Below are 6,508 nucleotides of genomic sequence, written 5' to 3' on the forward strand. Positions count from 1 at the left end.
ACAGATGGTGTACCGGAACGGAAGTGGAAGCTTTAACCCAATGACGAAGGTTGGCGAAACGGTCAGGGTGTCCATATTTCACGATTTTGACCTCCCGGGCGCCTCTCACCCAGCAGCCAGTGACCCCGGAGGTTGCTGCTTCTTTCTGTGCACATTCAGGTGTGAGGAAAGCTGAACCGGATGGGCTGATGGGTTCGACCAGGAACGGAGCCTTTCTCTGCCCAGGAGCTCTTCAAGGCGCTGAAGTATGCGCTTGTGCATTGTGGTTGACTTCGCAGGCACGCAGGATGCGGTTGAGGCGCCTCTGCAGCCCTTGTCGGTGACCTGGCAGCAAGCGCATCACACGCTCCTGGCCTTGGTGTAGAGTAGGCGGCCCCAAGTACAGGTGGGGGAACACCCAGGAGGAGCACAACAGCCACTCACGACTGGCTGCCTGACATTTGGGATCCTCAACTCTTGGCCGCCGATGGATTTGAAGAGCCGCTTCCTCCCCTCGACTGGCAGGCCTGCCTTGGGGAGGACGGCTGTGTAGTTTGCTTTGCGTGGCTCGTTAAGCTCCCCCCCCCGTGGAATTAAAGGCACCTTGTCACACAGCGTGGCAGGTTCCATGCGGTCTTTCAAACTGGGCCTCCTGCAGGAGGGGATCGAGGCGGAGGAGGCCCCCAAAGCTCCGTCTTTGGCTTTGGGGTGGAAGTCAGCTGAGGGGAGAAGCCTTCAGGAGGCACAGCCAGCCTCTCGCCATGGAGCGAACCGGGCAGTCCAGTGTCTTCAGGGTGTTGTGATGCGTGTGACCTGGTGTGACCTTGTGCCTGGATTTGGGCACCAGACGCACCTTCAGTGGCTTCAACGGTGCCTTTAAGAGCTCCTGCATCAAAGCCTTTGGGCTGGAGAGGCCTGGGCTGAAGGCTTTGTGGGACCCTCCTGGGCTGTTTCCATGGGCTCGGCCCCCCTTCTCTCTCCCAGGGGGCAAAGAGAAAGACGGGGTCGAAGGGACGCCTAATATGGACACCAAATCCTTTACAGGGTCAGAATAGGAAAACTGCCTGAAATCTAATCTGGTGGCTAAAGAAAACCCACAAATCCCCGCAAAGAAGCAGTGGAAACGTTGGCTGTTCCTGGAGTCGCTCTCTCCTGGCCCACAGCACGGCCGTTGCTTATTCCAATGGTCCTTGGGAAACCCCTTCCCTTTGCCCCAAGGGAAACCCCCACGAGCCCCAGGTACTTGGGAACACGGAGCCAAAACTGCTCAGTTGCAGTGGAGCAAGATACTTTTTTGAGGGGGGGGAGGCAAGGGGGGAGGCATGTGAAAAAAGGAGCCCCCCACCAACGTTTTAAGAAGGGGGGGCAGCCCGTGGCCCAGGAAATGCTGTGCTGGTGGAAGGGAGAACAGATCCCACTAAATGTCGAGATAACCTGAAAGTCAATGGGGAAATTGAAGCCGAAAAGAGGCCTGAGAGGTCACAAGGAAGGTCCTCGGAACCCCCCCCCCCCACATCAGCCACAAAACGCCCGCAAGAAAGGAAAGGAGGCTTCCACACCCCCTGCGCCCCCCCCCCTGAAACTCTCTGGGAAGAACCGGAGCCTGGAAAGAGACCCAGGAATGTTTCTGAACTAGGAAAGCTCTGCAAGGAAGGGGGGTGGGGGGTGGGGGTGGGGGGAGGCCCAAGCCTAAAAGAGCCGGACCATTTCCTTGGTTTTCCGGGAAATGGGTGGAAGCCGCCATTCCTGACTTTTTTTTTGGGGGGGGGGTGAAGCTGCTTCCCCCCAGTGATGCTCACTGCTTGGTTTCTCCCTCCTCCTCCTCCTGCGCTCAGGTGGCCTGAAAGAGGCGCCTTTCCCTTCCGTGCGTGGCGGTTGTGTCGACTTCTGCTCACTTTGGCGTCCTTTCAAAGAGGGGCGGCTAAAGCTTTGGAGGCCACCGGGCGCCCCTGGGGGTGGGGAAGCCTCCAGTGCACCCCATATGCGCACGGGGCCTACCTGGGGGCCCAGCAGCTGTTCACCAGCTGGTGCCGAAGGATGCCACCCTCCCCCTCCGTCTCTCTTCCAGGGGTCCCTCCTCCTCCTCCCGTTCAGCCACCACCGGCTTTCCCCTCCCAGGACCCCTAAGCCCCCTTGGCCGGCCGGCCTCTGCCCATTTTCCCCCAGGGACCCTCTGGCCAATGGAACCGGCCTCTTCCCCCCCTTTTCACGGGGCTTCATCCCGATCATTCCAGACGGAGCTGCAAAGGCCAACCCCCCCCCCCTGGGCTTTTGGGGCAACCTCGTCACCCCCTGATGATGCAGGCACAACGTCCGGTCTGCCACAGTCCCAAGGTCCTGAGTGTTAGAGGGGGGCTACCGGCTCTCTTAGCGGATGCCTCAAGCCGTTTCTCAGCCCCAGAAAGCAGCTCGCTCTCTGCAGGCTGCATGTCCTGCCTTGGCCGTTCTCTGCACGGAGGGAAGATGGGGTGGGAGGGAGGAGACCCAGGGAAGGATCTTCCACGCTCCCCCCAGGGTTTTCTGCATTCCAAAGCCCCCTCCAAGGTTGCATGTGGGGGGGGGGCAAAGGGGCCAGGAAGGAGCCGGGCAAAGCAAAGGCCCCATAGAAGCTGGGCAGGGGGGGGAGGAGGCCCCTCCCTGGGCTTTGCGTTGCATCCAAATGTTGCATTGAAACGGGCTCTGCGGCTGGAGAGAAATTGGGAGGAGGGGGCTCCCTGCCAGAGGGACCCCTGCTGGGGGCCCTTCGCCAGACTCCAGGGGCAGATTATCTTCCCTTGGTCGGTTTTTAAAATGATACAATAGCCCCCGAGCCCCCTCCCTCCCTCTGAGTGCCCCCCCCCCCCTCATACACACACATCCAACCTGAATCCTGACCTGGGTAACTTGTCCTTGTTCCTCGCTTGGAGGGCTTCCTGGGGGCCTGGATTCCCCGCCTGCAGTTTTCTTACCACCCCACTTTGCTCCGTAGAACATAGAGTAACAGAGTTGGAAGGGAGCCTGGAGGTCATCTAGTCCACCTCCCTGCACAGGCCAGCAGGAGAGTCTGTTCCATTTCAAACCAGTGGCTGCCCAGTCTCTTCTTGAAAGCCTCCCTCTTCCCCACCACTGGCCAGACTGAAAGGAGACACTCTGCGTTTGGGGGGGGGGGCTGTCTGTGTATGTGAAGCAAACCACCAATGTAAGCCAGAACAGGGTTTATTACTAGGGCGTTGCGTGTGAGGGAAAGGCAGCAATTCAGCTTGATCACCCGGGTTAAGGTTGTGAATGTATTGTGAGAATCGGCCCCAGTGCTTTGTGGAGATGAAAAGAATGCGCAAACAATTGAGTCAAACTTAAAACTTTATTTCAAGTGGGACATGATGCTCCCTTTCCCCAGCTGAGCTAGAGGGTCTTCCTGCTTCGGAGACGGGGATGGGCACCTCTGGTCCCCCCAGTCCTCCAGACCCCCTTCAATTCAACCCCAATTCAATCCAGGGCCCCCTGACCCTCCCCAAAGCCCAGCTACAGGGGAGGCATGGAGGCTGCAGGCTATGCTAATCCCTCCCTTCCCCTTATTTCTAAGGGGTCTCCCATCGAGGGCAGCGTCAAGCCTCCCTCAGCAACCAAGAAAGAAAGCATTTAGCTCCACTTTGCAGAATTACTTTTACTGGTTATGAAAAGATAGCAGCTAAGCGTAGCAAGATCTGAGGCAAAAGCGGGCGAAATCATACATATCAATAGGTGACCAAACCCCCTCCCCCCTGGCAACCCCCACCCCACTGTCCACTCTGCAAATCCCTTAGGTGTCATGTGAGTTCCACCTTCAAGGAGCAGCATCAGGTTGGCATGCAGACGGTTGGCCTTGACCGACACCAAGCGCTGATCTCCAGCATGCGCAGTAGACGGTGAGACCAAAACTCCCTTTTTACAATCTCTCCTGTACTTAAACTTCCCCTCCCGAATACCAGCCCCCCCCCCCCATTTCAATGGCAGCCGAAAGCAAATAGCGAAACAGAGGCTGACAGGCAATCAGATAGAGACTCTCGGCAAAAGGAAGCTCTGCTGAAGCCAGATCAGAGGGGAGGGGGGAGGGGCAATCTGGCTTTCTGGGCCTCTGGAGCCCAAGGCCAAAACTGCCTCCATCCCATCCGAGATGCCAAATCCAGAGAAAATCCACAGAAGGCAGCCCGGCTATTCCAGTAGGAGAGGAACTGGGGAGCCTGGGATCAAAGGGATTTTTCTTTTCCCTGCAAACATCAGCAGGAACCCAATTGGGGGGGGGGGGGAGTCTTAGTTCAAATTGTAGGCCTTTGCTGCCCTCTAGTGGCTGACCCACTACAAGCCCTCATCACAATTGGCTGCTAGCATCTGTTAAGGTCTCTGTGGATCTTAGCAACTTGGGAGATGTGCAGACTTCAATTCCCAGAATTCCCCAACCTGGGAGTAGAAGTCCACGTGTCTTTACGTTGCTCTGGTCAAGAAACGCAGCTCCGGAGTTGGGCTCCCGACCCCCCTTTTAAAGAGACGGACTGTGGGGTTTCTGAGGGGACCTGCAGGGCTCAGATCTTTGTGTCCGAGGCCTCACTTGAATCACCTCACAGAGCTGCGCCGAGCGGAGTGTCTCCACGGTTTGGGGAAAGACGCCATTTAAGTGATGCTTGAAGGGGGTCGGGGAAGGAGACCCCCAGATTCTGGCTGCATTTTGGCCCAGAGTGTAGCTTTTAGCAGGGAGAGAAACCTTTAGGAAATATTTCCACTGGAAATGGCGAATCTGTTGTCTGGATAATGAAAGAGAATCTGCTCTCTCAAAGTCACCGTTACGGTTCCTCAGTTCCTGCAATTCTGCAAAAGCAGGAGGGGGGGGGGGCTGCCTTCCTCTCGGCTGATGGGAGAAATCGTTCCAAGGCCGGAGGGGGGGGGGTGTCAGAAGAAGTCAGATAATTTGGTTCTATGAAAATAAAAGTCTCAGCCACCCCAAATGGCCGAAGGCAAATAGCCGCTTCTTTATTTCACCCAGATAAATATTCATTTTGAGCTTTTCCATTCCCATCTGCAGAGGGCAGCCGAGATGGATGGGAGCAGCTGGGCTTCCTTAGCAGGGAATGAGCACTTCTGGTTTTCCAAGGGGCTCTTAGTGGGGGGAGGGGTGGGGAAGGGGCTGCGGAGGAAGACTTTGGCTGAGACCCTTGGAGAGGGCTGGGCACCTGATTGGGGATGTTCAGCCTCAGGGTGCTGTGTTGGAGCCAGAGGGAGCAAGAGGGAATGGGCTTGCCCAGGCGTCCAGAGTAACAGTGTCCTTTGTGTGTGTTGTGTGTTGTGTTGTTATTGTTTAAGCCGAGTTGGTTACCGGGATGAAGTGTCCAGTTGTGTAGGCTGTCTGAGAAGGGAGCAAGGCTGGGCAATCCGCTTTTTCTGAGGTCACCTTGGAAAGACCTTTTGCTGTCTGAAGGCGCCAGGTGTGCTTGTCTGGGCTAAGGCAGGGGGAGGGGAGGGGTCCTTGGCCTGGCTGGGTTGGTGGGTCCTGTGGAGGGTCTCCCTGCTCTGGGCACTCTGCACCCCAAAGCCCCCCCCCCAGACCCTCCTTTACTTGCTGATTGGACTTAGAAAAACTGCAGGTTGAGAATCCCTCTGGGAGACCCACAAAGACACAGTCCCAACAAACAATCCCCCTCACACACACACACACACACATCCCCGACTCCTCCCAGGGAAGACCATTTGGGCGCTTTCTGCTTCTTTCCCATAGAAAACTCTCCCTGCTACCTCCCAGCTTTGGGGATCCGCCCTGTTTGGGGAACTTCCTATAACCACCAGTTTCCCACAGCAGAGTCAGGTCTGGTGCTGAAGGGGCCGCTTGGTCAGCTGCCCGCAGGACGGAGGGCAACCAGGAGCTCCTTCACAGCAGCCTCCTCCCACCAGCTGGGCTTGGCCTGGGACTGGGAGGGCCAACTGTACCAGTGGAGCTGCAGGGACTCCGGCAGGGCCCCCAGGGAGGAGATGGAACACCTGTGTAGTTTTGCTCCAAAGACTTCCCGGAAGAGACACGCCGGGGGGGGCAGCCAATTATGCTCACGGGCCCCTTCAGGCTCCTTCCTGTGTCCCAATTTCCCCCAATGGAATGAAATGGTGTATTTCCAGTTTGAGCCATTGGCTGTATTAACCCCCCCTCCCCCCCTCTCTGGAAGGATGTAACTTGCTTGGAGACCTTCCTGTTTTGTCCCCATCCCTGCCGGGAAAGTCTCCCAATACCGTTCCTGAACCGTTTTCCCTCCAGTCCTTCCGTGCCTCTGTTTTGCCTTCCTTCCACCTCGTTTTATAAAATCACACCGAAATGTTTTTACAGGCTTATTTTAAATTTTCTCATGAATGCTCCAATTTTATATGCATTTGATTCTGACAAATACTTTTCTATGCATTTTGATACTTTTTGAGCCACGGAGACTTTGCGCAAATGGGAAGCTCGTGACCGGAAATTCGGCAGCTGTGTTCCATCTACACCCCCATCTGGAAAACGTGGATTGGGGTGAAATCCCTTTGAGATCATGGCTAA

Source organism: Natrix helvetica (assembly GCF_964273705.1).
Source record: "Natrix helvetica genome assembly, chromosome: 1".
In the NCBI taxonomy this organism is placed as follows: domain Eukaryota; kingdom Metazoa; phylum Chordata; class Lepidosauria; order Squamata; family Natricidae; genus Natrix; species Natrix helvetica.